The sequence below is a fragment of the Leptopilina boulardi genome, unplaced genomic scaffold (genome assembly GCF_019393585.1).
Source record: "Leptopilina boulardi isolate dan_hultmark-lab unplaced genomic scaffold, ZJU_Lbou_2.1 LbouV2_351, whole genome shotgun sequence".
In the NCBI taxonomy this organism is placed as follows: Eukaryota; Metazoa; Arthropoda; class Insecta; order Hymenoptera; family Figitidae; genus Leptopilina; species Leptopilina boulardi.
The window spans coordinates 1,468,761-1,485,345 of NW_026137920.1; positions in this window are offsets into that span (position 1 = coordinate 1,468,761).

Consider the following 16,585-nt stretch of genomic DNA (forward strand, 5'->3'; position numbering starts at 1 on the left):
CACATGACGCAACTGCGCATTACGCAATATATATCTAAAGTTTTATGGAAGGGGAACACGATAGGGGAAATTTGTCTTGTGAGAGGTTCGCCTGTAGTTTTGATCCGAAGTATGCGAGATACGTACAATCTGCTCTGTTCATAAAAGTTTGTTAACTTTAAAAACATTTTTCACTTATACGTACGGCCGACTTGGGGTGAACGAAGTGTATCATGATGAGGAAGCTAAATGGGCATGAAATAAACACCTAGTTAATATTGTAGTGTTGTAATACTTGAAATACAGAAATTATCGGATCTGGAAATTTGATCCTGACTTTAAAACAAGATATTTTAAGTTAGAAAAAAGTTAGAAGCTTGTAACTTATATGGTTGGAAAAGTAAATAAATTCTGCCTTTGAATGTATATCAAAAATAGGCCAGCCAATTTTCATAAACATTTCATGAACCTTGCATTGAAATATTTCAAATCTTTCAATGAAATATTCATGAAATGTTTAGGAAATATAATGTGCTGTGTGGGCTGTCGGTTTGCGTGGTGCTGGTGGCAATCTGGATAGATACAAAATAGAAAAAAAATTTTGTTCGAACGCGTCAGATATTTAGGGAGGATGTTAAATGAACCCTAAAAATGCTCCCATTCAAAAGACTGACGTTTCGGAAGTGACGCAAGCTCGTAGCGAATTGTTGAAAATGCAAAAAAAAATCGCCATCTTGAAATACTCGAGCGTGTCAGATTTTTATACTGATGGTGCAGCTTCATGCTGCAGTCATGATAGCCGAAAATCTGACGATTATTTTGAGGAATATTGTTAATCTGACAGCTGTTTTGTGATCAGCTGTAATGGTGTTATGGCGACGGAGAGCAGTGTCAGGAATCGGGATTGTGCGAGAGAGTCAGAAATAGGGATAAAGTGAAAAGGAAGGACAGGCACGGATTGGGGAATGCGTGTTGTACTCCAACTGCGCGCTCTACTCTACATAGACGATTTTCATTACTTTGCCTTTTGGAAATCGTTAGATTATACTTTATTCGTGATTCTTGTGTTATTTCCTTCAAATTAAAAAAAATTTAACCGCTCTCGAGAATGTCAAGACAACGTTTTTTTTGCAAATTTCTAACCCTCTTGCTCCCTTACGTTACGCTTACATCGACACATTTTTTAAATGTACATTTTTTAACTAGTTATTAACCCACCTACCTGAACCTAACGCGCTTCAATATCTCCAACTATCAATTTTTTTACTAATCTGATGGACTATCCTAGACGCCTTGATAAAAAGAGTTAATACTTGGAAGATGTACTCAACAACATGCAAGGTATTCCCCCTGTGTTTATCTGCCGCGCTCAATTTAATCCCAAAAAACATATTGGGCTCCCCTACTATTTCACTTTTATTATTATTTTGACTTTTAAGTTTAATTTCAACTTTTTTGTTGCTTCTCTTATAGGTACGTTATTTTTGAGCAGATATTTGAAAAATTTAAGAAAAAATGAACAAATTTCATATATAGCATAATTTTTAATTTATTAGTACAATAGATTAAAAAATGTCCCAAAAACACACTTCCATCGTTGACGTTAAATTTCAAAAAATCATAACTTCCTTCATTTTTATCAAATAAAAAAATACATATATCCTTATTTTTCATATAGATTTCGAAAAAAATGTTTCGGGGAAAAAAAAATTTTGAATGAAAATCTCCCGTGGAATGCCCCACATGAAATTAAATTAAATAATTTAAATTATATTAATAAATATTTAAAACAATAAATTGGAAAATTATTAAAATAAATAAAATGAAATAGTAATAAAAAAATAAAATAAATTAAAATTATTACAAAAGAATTAAATAAATATTTTTAATAACTTTAAGAAAATCTGAAATCTAAGATTATAATAAAATGAAGTAATCTTTTAAAAATTTCTTGCATTAATTTTCTTTTCTTTAATTAAATATTTTATAACAGTTACAATTTAAAAAAAAAATTTTAATTCTGTGAAAAACAATGTGATAGAAATCGATTTACAGCTGACTCCAGCAGCAGACAACAAAATATTTCCCCTGTTTCTACAACACTTACAAAATTACCCGTGAGTGGCTTCACTGTGGCTAGAGGACCCCGAACTCATTACTCTTGCAAAAAACCCGACACACTTTTTCTTTCCAAGATCCACCTCCTTATTCTGCCGTGCAAAACTGAAAGACCGTAACTTCATATTCGAATTAGGTTATCTTAACCATTACATTTTTATTTCTATAAAAATAAAGATATTAAATTTTCGAACAAATTTTGTTTTGTTAAGGTACCCTATCGAAAATTCCGATATCGAAACCTATATAGGAAACTATATGGGAAACTATATCGTTTCCCATATAGTTTCCTATATAGGAAGCTATATATGAAGCTATATAGTTAACTATATAGAAAGCTATGTTGGAAAATGGGACAGGCAACGATATAGTTTACGATGTAGTTTACTATGTAGGAAACTATGTCAATTCCGATTTTCTTTTTTTTTAATTTAAAAAAATATTATTTAATATTTTTTCACGCAAGAGTATTCTTAAAACTCTACTGAGAATTATTAAACAATTTAAAAGAGCATTTATAAATGAGTTCCCGGTTACACATATGTAACAAATCTATATCTCTGTTACAAAAAATATAAATTTATCTTAAATTATTAAAATAAAATTAGATTTCGTTACATTTTGTTTTTATTTAGCGTCAATAATATCAAAAAAAAAAAATTCTTCCGACGTGTTGACTCTGAGACGCGAACCCTCGACCATCATAGCTCTCAACCGCACTGGGAGCGCCTTAACGGGCTCGACCAGGGGAGGCTATGAAATATCTTGAGAAAATGTCTCTTATAACGAAAATACTTTAAACAGATACTTATATTATTTTGTAAAGTCATCAAACAGTTTTTCAGATGTTTATTATTACAAAGATGTATACATATATTTTTTTCCAATGGTATATGCGTTTTAATACCCAATTTTATATTCGGAGTTTATTAACTTCAACATTTTAATTTAGAATGACATGAATTTAAATTTTAATCAAGTGAACTCTGCATAAATTTCAATTTTTTTGGAAATAAATTAAGTAACAATGTTCGTATAGCAAATTTTTTTTAATAAACTAATGTAATTTGTATAATGCTAATACTTAATTACAACTCACTTTAAACCAGAATTTTCTTATATGAAATTAATGTGATCAAACATAAATTATTACATAACTACAATTCAATAATTATTTTTTTTTAAACAAGGAAAATAAGTTACATTACCCAGTTGAAAATTCCGACATCGTTTACGACGTCGTATTCTAAGTAGTTTGCGACGTAGTAAACGACGTAGTAAACGACGTAGTGAACGACGTAGAAAACGACATAGTAAACGACGTCGTAAATGAAAGCGGAATTCAGGATAGCAAACTACGTCGTTTACTACGTCGTTTACTACGTCGTTTACGATGTCGTTTACTACGTCGTTTACGATGTTGCAAAAATTATTTTAATATTATTTATTTAGTAATTTAGTAAGTCCAATATCCAATATTAAAAATTTTAATAATAATTTAAAAAATCAATAATTTAAAAAAAATTTATTTTTATTATTTTTTAATAGTTATTATTATTATTTTATTTTTAATATTTAAATTAAAATAAAAAAATGGTCATCAAAATATTAGTGAAACCATTTCTTCCAAAAAAGAATTTGTCTCAAATCCAATAAAGGAGAAACATCGGGCAGAAAAAAATTTCGACAAAAAAAAAATTTTCGATCACTGCTTATATACCAATCTAATGGCACCTCAACTGCGAGAAACAGTTATGATGTTCGCCCTCCCTGTGGCGTTGAGCGAACTTAAATCCAGAGCTGAGCCATCAGCGCAGCGCAGAAACATTTGAAAAATTTGATTTTATTAGATATTTTATTTTATTTTAAATATGACAAATAATTAACTTAATAAATAATTAATGTCATAAATAATTATTAATAACATAATGTCATACTTAATAATTCGTTAATTAATTATTTTTAACGAAAATTTGACAAAAAAAAAATTTCTTGGCCAAAAAAAATATTACCATTAAAAAATAATTTTTTTGTTAAATTTTCGTAGTAAAAAAAATTTTTTCAAGACAATTATTTGTGACCTAAAAAAATATCACGATGAGAATATAATTAACAAAAAAAATTACTCGTAGGACAGAAAAAATTTCACCATGAGAAAATAATTTTTTTAAAATTTTATTTGTAAAAAATTTATTGGTAGCTCAAAAAAAATATCACGATGATAAAATAATTTTTTGTCAAATTTTCTCTGTAAATAAATTAATTAACTAAATAACGTACCGTAAAACGGGGTTATTTCGCTCATTGCGGGTAAATTCGCTCACCCACTTTTATGCTTTATTTCAGCTTTAAAATAAAGTTTAATACATTTATTACCAGGTAAAAATGTTAAATTTTCGTAGTAAAAAAATTAATTAACTAATTATTAAGCTAACTAGCAAAATTAAACGCGCGCAAGCGCGCCAAATCGAGGATTTAATTATTTGTTATAAAGAAATTAAAGATTAATATTAATAATAATAATTTAATTTATTAGAATATTATAACATATTAAATGATAATAATGAAAATTATATGTTTACAGGCCTCGGATTATACGACTTTTTCCGACTTTTTTCAAAAATACGACTTTTATCGACTTATTTTAATAAAATGCGACATTTTTTTTTTAATTGAAAAAAATGTAAATAAAATACATTTTTTTTTTGTATAAAATGTAGATCTTCTTCAGATCTTCTTCAATTCAATTATTTAACAAATGAACTAAAATGATTCTTCACTTAAGAGCATTTGAACCTTCGTGACGTCACAAATCATGGCGCATGACACGCAATTTTCTCAGGTATGTGAAAAACACAATTTTGAATATTTTTTAAAAAAACCTTTTGGAAAATGTTCAGAGAAACATAGACTATGTCTGTTATGTGCGAAAAATTCAAAATTTTGCGTATAAAACGTTTTTTGAACAATGTTTAAGTTGGTTGTCACAAGTAAGGAAAAATACACGAATTGCTTATATGTAGGCATTGTTTAAAAAACGTTTTAAACGCAAAATTTTGAATTTTCCGCACATAACAGACAGAGTCTATGTTATTCTGAACATTTTCCAAAAGGTTTTTTTAAAAAATATTCAAAATTGTGCTTTTCACATACCTGAGAAGTTTGCGTGTTATGCGCCATGATTTCTGACGTCACGAAGGTTCAAATGCTCTTAATTAATTATTTTTAATAATTTTAATGAAATACATCACAAATTCAATTATATCAACATTATTTTTCAATTAAAATTTTTATGAAATTTAACAATTGTTTATACCTAATTTAAAAAAAAATATCACAATAAAATTGAATTATTTTTTTAAAATTTCAATTCAAAATAAACTAAAATTCAATTATTACCCGAAATTTTAATTCAAAATCAATTAAAATTCAATAATTATCCAAAATTTTCAATTTAAAATTTAATTATTTACCAAGTTTTCAATTTAAAATGAAATAAAATTCAATTATTTTCTAAAATTTCTATTCAAAAATAATTATCCAAATTTTCAATCAAAAATGAACTTAAATTCAATTATTATCCAAAATTTCAATTAAAATTCAATTATTTCCCAAAATTTTCAATTCAAAATGAACTGAAATTCAATTATTTTCCAAATTTAAAATCAAATAAAATTTCATTATTCTCAAAAATTTTAATTCAAAATTAATTGAATTTTCAATAATTTGAATTTAAAAGCATCTAAAATTTCTAAAATTTTCCATCGAAATTTTTTTTTTTGAAATTTAATAATTTCAATTATAACTCTAAGGAAATTCAATTATTTTTAACTATTTTAATAATATTCTTTGAAAATTCAACTATGTGAAACCATTTTTCAATTAAAAATGATTTTCATATTATTGTATTTTGTCCGCATTTTCTAATAAATTTTTAGTGAAATCATCTAAAATTTTAATTACAAAACACTTAAAGTTTCAATTAATTTCAAAAATCTCAATTTTAAATCTTTGAAAATTCAATTAAATTTAAAAAATGTTTTCCAAAAATTGTTTGATAAATTATTTTTAGTTCTGTAAAATTTAATAATTGTTTGAAAATTAACAATATCTTTTTGAAATTTAATTATTTCTAAAAATTTCAACTTTAACCCTTCTAAAAGGATTATTATTAAAAAAAAAATTTTATTTAAAAATCTTTAAAATATTTTTGTTAAAATGAAAAACAAATCCACTTTTTTTTGGAATATAAATCGACTAAAACGACTGTTTTGTGTCTTTAAGTTGATTCGAGGCCTGTGTTTTTATAATTAATATTTAATAGGTAATCGTTGGCCCCTGGTACCTTAAAAATAAATTTTTTTCAAATTACTATCTTGTACGAAATTTCCTGGCGCATCTTTTTTCTCATCATAAATTTTTTGTATTTGTATACAATTTTTGAATCAATATACAATTTTTAAATTAATATACAACTTTAAAAAAAATTTCGTTGGTAAACGTTGTGTACTTCAGCTTCGTGAATTGAATTTTCGAATTTGGAATTTTAAAGAAACTTATTTTATTATTTTATTTTAAAGAAATTTGGAAACACAATTATACAACTTTGGCAAAAATGAGAAAAAGAATTGTCAAAATTTGACACGTCATAAGATTACTATTCAAAAAAACACGTGAAATCAGAAAAGGCCAACTTCAAGTTAGGACAGAAAGACAGACCAAACATTTTATTATTATATAATTATTTAATTAATTTTTTTTACAGAGAAATTTTGACAAAAAAAATTATTTTCTCATCGTGATATTTTATTTGGGCCACAAATAATTTTTTTACTGAGAAAATTTTAAAATAAGTAAATTTCTCATCGTAATATTTTTTTGTGATACGTACAATTTTTTTGTTAAATTTTTTACAGAGAAATTTTTACAACAAAATTATTTTTCATCGTGATTTTTTTTAAAAACACGAATTTTTTTTGAAAGAAAATTTGAAAAAAAATTATTATTTTATCATTGTGATATTCTTTTGTGCTACGAATAAATTTTTGGTAAATTTTCGTAGTAAAAAAAACAACGATTTATTACGGTATTTAGTGAATTAATTGTTTTGGAGAGAAAATTTTTACAAAAAAGTTATTTTCTTATCGTGATAATTTTTTTAGGCCACAAAATATTTTTTTTACAGAGAAAATTTAAAGATAATTAAAATTCTCATCTTGATATTATTTTTGTGCTACAAATATTTATTTGTTACATTTTCGTAGTAAAAAATTAAGTAACTAATAATTACCGTAAAACAGGGTTATTTCGCTCAGTGCGGGTAAAGTGGCTCACCCATTTTTTTGCTTTAAATTTGATTAAAAACTAAAATTTAGTATTTCTATTAACAAATTTAACATTTTTACCTGGTAATAAATGTATTAAACTTTATTTTAAAGCTGAAATAAAGCATAAAAGTGGGTGAGCGAATTTACCCGCAATGAGCGAAATAACCCCGTTTTACGGTACGTTATTTAGTTAATTAATTTATTTACAGAGAAAATTTGACAAAAAATTATTTTATCATCGTGATATTTTTTTTGAGCTACCAATAAATTTTTTACAAATAAAATTTTAAAAAAATTATTTTCTCATGGTGAAATTTTTTCTGTCCTACGAGTAATTTTTTTTGTTAATTATATTCTCATCGTGATATTTTTTTAGGTCACAAATAATTGTCTTGAAAAAATTTTTTTTACTACGAAAATTTAACAAAAAAATTATTTTTTAATGGTAATATTTTTTTTGGCCAAGAAATTTTTTTTTTGTCAAATTTTCGTTAAAAATAATTAATTAACGAATTATTAAGTATGACATTATGTTATTAATAATTATTTATGACATTAATTATTTATTAAGTTAATTATTTGTCATATTTAAAATAAAATAAAATATCTAATAAAATCAAATTTTTCAAATGTTTCTGCGCTGCGCTGATGGCTCAGCTCTGGATTTAAGTTCGCTCAACGCCACAGGGAGGGCGAACATCATAACTGTTTCTCGCAGTTGAGGTGCCATTAGATTGGTATATAAGCAGTGATCGAAAATTTTTTTTTTGTCGAAATTTTTTTCTGCCCGATGTTTCTCCTTTATTGGATTTGAGACAAATTCTTTTTTGGAAGAAATGGTTTCACTAATATTTTGATGACCATTTTTTTATTTTAATTTAAATATTAAAAATAAAATAATAATAATAACTATTAAAAAATAATAAAAATAAATTTTTTTTAAATTATTGATTTTTTAAATTATTATTAAAATTTTTAATATTGGATATTGGACTTACTAAATTACTAAATAAATAATATTAAAATAATTTTTGCAACATCGTAAACGACGTAGTAAACGACGTAGTAAACGACGTAGTTTGCTATCCTGAATTCCGCTTTCATTTACGACGTCGTTTACTATGTCGTTTTCTACGTCGTTCACTACGTCGTTTACTACGTCGTTTACTACGTCGCAAACTACTTAGAATACGACGTCGTAAACGATGTCGGAATTTTCAACTGGGTAATGTAACTTATTTTCCTTGTTTAAAAAAAAATAATTATTGAATTGTAGTTATGTAATAATTTATGTTTGATCACATTAATTTCATATAAGAAAATTCTGGTTTAAAGTGAGTTGTAATTAAGTATTAGCATTATACAAATTACATTAGTTTATTAAAAAAAATTTGCTATACGAACATTGTTACTTAATTTATTTCCAAAAAAATTGAAATTTATGCAGAGTTCACTTGATTAAAATTTAAATTCATGTCATTCTAAATTAAAATGTTGAAGTTAATAAACTCCGAATATAAAATTGGGTATTAAAACGCATATACCATTGGAAAAAAATATATGTATACATCTTTGTAATAATAAACATCTGAAAAACTGTTTGATGACTTTACAAAATAATATAAGTATCTGTTTAAAGTATTTTCGTTATAAGAGACATTTTCTCAAGATATTTCATAGCCTCCCCTGGTCGAGCCCGTTAAGGCGCTCCCAGTGCGGTTGAGAGCTATGATGGTCGAGGGTTCGCGTCTCAGAGTCAACACGTCGGAAGAATTTTTTTTTTTTGATATTATTGACGCTAAATAAAAACAAAATGTAACGAAATCTAATTTTATTTTAATAATTTAAGATAAATTTATATTTTTTGTAACAGAGATATAGATTTGTTACATATGTGTAACCGGGAACTCATTTATAAATGCTCTTTTAAATTGTTTAATAATTCTCAGTAGAGTTTTAAGAATACTCTTGCGTGAAAAAATATTAAATAATATTTTTTTAAATTAAAAAAAAAGAAAATCGGAATTGACATAGTTTCCTACATAGTAAACTACATCGTAAACTATATCGTTGCCTGTCCCATTTTCCAACATAGCTTTCTATATAGTTAACTATATAGCTTCATATATAGCTTCCTATATAGGAAACTATATGGGAAACGATATAGTTTCCCATATAGTTTCCTATATAGGTTTCGATATCGGAATTTTCGATAGGGTAGAAATAATTATTTACACCTGATATGGATGAAATTTTTCATAATTTCAATTTCTATATTCTTGCAGAAGGCAAAATATAATGGTCAACATAACCAATTTGAAAAATGAAGTTACGGTTTTTCAGTTTTGCACTGCAGTATTACTACCCCGTGCTTACAATCAACGATGTGGACGTAGGAGACTGAATGTAGGTAATTGCTTAACCATAAACTTTATAAATACTCATTTTCTAAAATTGAAGAAAATCTGTCAATATTTAGGTATAAAATTTTGTTTGTTTCATAAAATCTGTTATGTTATTTGAGGTTAGAAAAATATCCTGATGTGATAAAACAATATGGACTTTAGATTCATGTTTAACGACTCCAGAAACGTATAATAGTCCAGTCAAGTTAGCATTTTTAGATGTTTTAACTCAGGGCCTCAATTTTTTTTTGCTTAAACCCTTCATTTTGGGGTAAAAATAAAGTACCTAAATTCGGTACTTCGAACTCCTACCGGAACCTTGTAATCTAGGAGTTTTTTGGGTCGTTGATTACGAATCTAAAGTCAAAATTAAAAAATTCAAAATGGCGGATCCAAGATGTCGGTTGACATTCACAAAAAATTGTTCAATTTTTATAAAACTTGTAATCTAGGGTTTTTTGGGGTCGCTGATTACGAATCTGAAGTCAAAATTTAAAATTAAAAATGGCGGATCCAAGATGACGGTCGACATTTTAAAAATATTGTTCTTTTTTTGTAAAACTTGAAATCTAGATGTTTTTAGGGTAGCTGATTATGAATTGGAAGTTGAAATTTAATGACTTAAAATGGCGAATTCAAGATGTCGGTTGACATTTAAGAAAAATAGTTTTGTTTATATGAAACTTTATATTGGGATCTGAAATACTGCGATACGCCATCTGGTGACGACCTCGTTGTGTCAGCCATTTTTCGTTTCATCCTTTTTAAAATATATGTAGAAGAAAGAGATAAAAAATCAAGATGGCTGACCCAACGAGGTCAGTTTCCCCATAATTCCCTATGATTTCAGATCCCAATACAAGGATATTAAAGGTCAGTGATTACAAACCACATCTTTGTTTTGCATGATTAAAAATGGCTAATCTAATATGGCAAAGAATTTTTGAACCCAGTAGTTATATTACACTCTACTCTTAGGGAATTAATTTTAATAATGGATACCGGTTGATCAGATTCATGGTATTCTTTAGCTTTTAATTTTCGAGCAGAAAATCCAAGCAAACTGCCTATGGAATCTTTACGTTGAAAATTAATTTCTTTATTACAATAAATTGTACATTTTAAAGTATTGTTATTAGGTTTAATTCTGAAAGTAATTCCTTTATTTTTCAAAATAAAATGCAAAACCTGATCCAGGTCACTAATTTTATAACTTCCTGTAGGTATAATAATTTTTTCATTATTAACATGAAACTTATTTTTTCCAACATCAATATTAGGAATAGAATTAAAAGTTAAAAATTCAACAAGACCAAGAGAATAATTTTTAAAATAAGACAACTCAATGGGGGGGGGGAATTGAGATTCTAAGATGGAACTATTTCCTGATAATGTTAATATAAGTGAATCGTCCATGTTGAAATCTAAGTATTAACTGAATGGAATATTTAATTTATTTATCTTTTATATGAATAGAATACATATTAGGAATATTTAACTGATTGCATAAAAATTTAAGACTTAAATGACCACAGTTAAATGAATCATAATTTTGATATTTTTCATAATTATACATTATGCTACCAACACCGAAGTATTTAATAAGATCTAAAGGTGGTCAAAGATTACCAAAACTATCAAAATAAATAATTTTATTATTATTTTTTTTATAAGCACACCAATGTGTACCAGGACCATTTTTATCATCTAAATTAAATATTGCAGATTCATTTTTATTAGATCCATGAATAGGTAGTTCATTCCTCATAATAACTCCTCGAAAAATGGAATTTTTAACCGTTTTGCAAATTTTATTAAATCTAAATCTGTTAAGGCTCGGTCTAGTAGCTTCATTTTAAGTTTTTTGATTGCCATCCTTGTCCTGTCTTATAGGGTTTGAGATAAAGTCCTAGTCCAGATTTGTATGGTTTCAAGTACAGTCCTTTTCCTAAGGCAATTGATTCCATTGTCTCATTGTGACATTTACTTAAACCCGCAAACAAAAGTATAAGAAAAGGTAAAACACCTCCAACCTTAGAAGATATTGGTAAAATTCGAGGCTTATTTATATTACGCTTGCCACCAGCGTTTTTTACAGCTATACGTGCCCCTCTAAGAGCTGATTTGATGGTTGATTGTGCTTCTGAACATATTTTCATAGACGATTTAGCAGCCGCTATAATTTTCCTCAATGTAGATTTTTTCTATCTGTTTTTTCGCTTTTTCATACCTGTTTTTCTTTTCAATCCCATTCCAAATTTTTATTTTACCTTCATTGCGTTAGTTATTGCGTAAGCAGAAAGCTTTTCACCAACACTAGCGTCTCTTGCAAATACACGTTGCCAAGCTTTCTCTTGAAGAACTTTATCTACAGCGTTTCGCGCCCCAATATTTTCCCTATTTTTCCAGTAAGAAATATAGTGCTATTTGCACGCTACGTCAAGAGGATTGATTCCTGGATCACCTCTCGATACTCTTTTTGCTACCTTTGTCCCCGAACCACAATATTGGTAGCCAGGAATATGTAATTCAACGGGCAAATTGTTGATAATTCTATTTAAGATACCTCTGCCACGTTTGACATGCTTCTTACAACTGTTTGTTTTTTTCTTTATAGGCATGTTTAAGTATTCGCTTTGATATTTTGTAGAATAAAATGAAAAAGTATAAAAAACAATACAATATTTCATACATTCTTTATGAAGAAAACTTTTAAGACTAATGTGCAAATGTATAAAAGCAAAGTATTTATTCAGTTTTCCGTCAGTTCATAGGCAACCACTGACAGCAACAACAACAGCAGCAGCAATAGCCAATTAACACAACCTGTTATGAAGCTAATAGTTAATAATTTGACGGACGGATAAAATGAAACCTCCTACAGTCGGTTCTAATGGGAATCTCCCGAAACCAAAGACGAATGTTGACCTTGCACAAAGTTTGAAAGAATTAACAATTGACATCACATTACAGACGTCACTTTAAAAAAATTGGACAACCGACGCCATTAAAAGCCTTACATCAACTGACACAAAAACTAATAAAAACCTGTTATTTATAATTTTTTAACTCAGTATATATCAAGATGGAGTTTAAAAACAGTCTTCTAAACTACCTGTTTTTAATTTTGACACTCTTACCCAAAAGTGTGATAAAAAACAAGAAAAGCGTCATGGGGATTTATTACCAAATAGTGTGCGAGCGATATTTTGTGGACCGTCTAATTGTGGTAAAACAAATGCATTACCTGCATTGTTAATACAACCAAACGGTTTGCACTGTAATTACAAGTGGATAGATATATTATCTAATTCAATATCTTCTTACAATAATACTAAACATCAAACTATATAAATGAAACCAAAAAATGTAACTGCACAAAATGAAAAACAATTATTAATTAATATTTACTAAAAGAAAAATTTTTCTGTAATAAAGAAAAAATTCAAATTTAATGTAGGAGATAAAGTGCGTATAAGTAAATTTAAACATGTTTTAGAATAAGGATATACTCCGAATTAGACTACAGAAATTTTTACTGTTAGTCATATAAAAAATACAGATTACCAAGAAAATCCAATTAGTGGTAGCTTTTATGAGCAGGAACTTACAAAAGTTAAATATTCAAATATTTATTTAGTAGAAAAAATACTTAAAAAACAAGGTAAAAATTATTTGTAAAATGGTTAGGCTTTGATAATACTCATAATAGTTGGATAAATGATTCAGATTTATAATGTATTTTAATAAAATTTTATAAATAAATGAAGAAGGTTAAAAAAATAAAAAAGATGATTTTTTATTATTTCATATTTATTTTTCCTCTTCTCCCATTCTTACATTTTTTTACAGTAATAGTTCTTCATAAAATTGTACCCAGTAAAAAAAAATAATTGAGAGTAAGGAAAAATAATTGGGAGTTAGCTTACTTTGTATTCGGTTTGGCGTCTAAACCGTGTAGGGACGTTACGGCCAATTATTTTTTCTTACCCTGAATTCTTTTCATCTGGATTGTTTGAATTGATGTTTGTTGATCAAAATTTGCAATACAAATGAATAGAATGCATGTTCCAAAGTGTCAAAATGCCGATTTGGAATAAGAAATGTGAAATTTTATGAAAACGACAAAATGTGAAATATGACAGATTTATCGACAATTTTACCATGTGAGTAGTGTTCATATGATAAATTTACCATACGAGCACTACTCACATGATAAAATTGTCGATAAATCAGTCATATTTCACATTTTGTCTTTTTCATAAAATTTTACATTTCTTATAAATACAATAATCGTCAGGTATAATTTTTTAAAAAAAATTTAAATCTGATTGCAAATACGGCAAAGAAATGCTTCAGATAGATTACAATAATCTTTTATAGCTAACATTAATTTATCGTAATCATCATCGTTCCATAAATTTAAATTCAAATCAATTAGTTTTTCACGAATCAAGTACAACTTATCTGTATTATGCAATGACGTCATCTCAAATATCATCTCACACATCAAGTTCACTTACTTCTTTGCAGCCGGCCTCTACACAAGTTGTTCATATTACACTATGTCCAATGCTACCAACTCTACGAATAACTTCACAAATAGTTGTTGACAAATGTTTCAGATTAAAAGTAATTATATCAACAAATAAAGACTTAAATTCTAAACTGAATGAAAAGTCATTTTTTCTTTCAAGTCTTATTATTACAATTATAATTTTTTTAAATAACAACTTCAATTTCTTTTGCATTTAAAACATGTCTATAAAATAAAATTTCCACAATAGATTTTACAATTAACTTGTACACTTCTTTTTAACGCATAGAAAATAAATATTCAAGTCGCTGATCAACACATGGAATAAGATTCTCAAAAATTTTAAAAGATACTTCTTTAAAAATAAACGGGTAATAAAACTGTCTGTCTCTTCTATCCTCTAGTGCAACTGCATTTTCTCCATATAAAATTCCAAATCGTAGGTGTAAGTTACCACTTTTTATTTCTCAAGGAGTTTCTTCACCATTAAAATATGCTCCCATAATCATAATATGATGTTTCAAAATTTTCCAATCTTCAAAATCAAAAGAAATATTACTTCGCGGATGACTTGACATAAATTTTACAACATTGATTAATTCTCCAGTTGTTGAAAATTCGGCTCCTGTTGTCAGTTGTTTTGTGAAAGATGAATTCAGGTTGAATGAATTTGAGAAAATTAGATGATTTTTTGGCACACAATCCATTTTAAACTTTTTTCAGAGTTTGACAAATCCAATAAAATTATGAGGCCCTCCCAAGTATTTAAGGGAAGGTTCCACTGGTTTTGATGTTTTTTTCAAAGATTTTTTTTATAGTAAAAAAAATATTTGTTACTTAAAATTTTTTTATCTAAAAATACATGTCTTAAAATAATCGAAAATTATTATTATTTTTTTTAAAATGGCGTCTTAGAAAATGGCTGCCAAAAGTGGTCCTCTCTAAAAGTGGTTCACACTTTTTCTCTCGAACAGTTAATCTAAAATGAAAAAAGTAAATAGTTTCTTAATCTGTACCATTTTGGCTATCGTGTTGACTAGAATCAGAATTTTTTATTAAAAAATAACCGAATGACAGACTTTTGAATTTTTATACCATAATTTTGCAACTTAAATTGTTTATAACTTTTTTAAATATTAATGAATTTTCAAAATCCTAGTCCACACGAAAACTACACATTCAAGGAACATGCTGTCCAAAAATCAAGTTGATTGGTTAAATATTTTTAAAATGGGAGTATGAACCAGTTGAAAATATGTTTGGCATTTAAATCGTTTTCAAAATTTAATTCAAGACTGATTAAAAAACACATGGAGAACACTGCTTATATATCGAAAAATTACTCATCAAATTCCAACATGATGAGATAATAATTATTATTAACAAAAACAATTCCTATATCAATCATCATAAATTATAAAAACCAATGGTAGATTAAACAAATTACGTTATGTAATCTACCTGAAAGGGCTTTTTTTTAACAAAAATTCTACGAATAAAACAAAAAACCAGGAAAGTATAAACTTGTCAACATATTGTTTATAACAAATATAATCGCGATAATGTCAAAATAAAATTTAACACATCAAGACAAGAAGTACCAAACATTTTTTACAGTTGCGCAATATTTTGCAATCATAATATTCGACAAAAATGTTCCCTATTGAAAATCCCCACATGGGAAACCACATGGGATCCTATGTAAAATCCCATTCCCATATGGGAAACCACATGGGATCCCATATAAATCCTCATGGGAAATTGGGACAGGAATTGGCATAGGAAAATATCAAAAAAAGGTTCCTCATTTCCCATGTCATTTCCTATGTCAAATCCCACGTCAAATATCATGTTAAATACCATGTTAAATACTAATTGAGATCGTTTATCATTTTTTTGGAAAAATTTTCCCATGTCAAACCCCACGTCATTTCCCAAGTAAAAACCTTTATCATTTTTTTGAAAAATTTTCCCATGTCATTTCCCATATCATTTCCCATGTGAAATCCTTTATCATTTTTTTGAAAAATTTTCCCATGTCAAATCCTCTTTCGCCTTATCGAAAATACCCACATGGGAAAGCATATGGGAATCCACATGGGACACCACATGGGAATCCATATGGGAAATGGAATACGATTTCATGTGCATTCTTCCAAATGATAAAACAAATAGATTTAAGCATAGGAAATAATATAAGATTTCATATAGATTCTGAA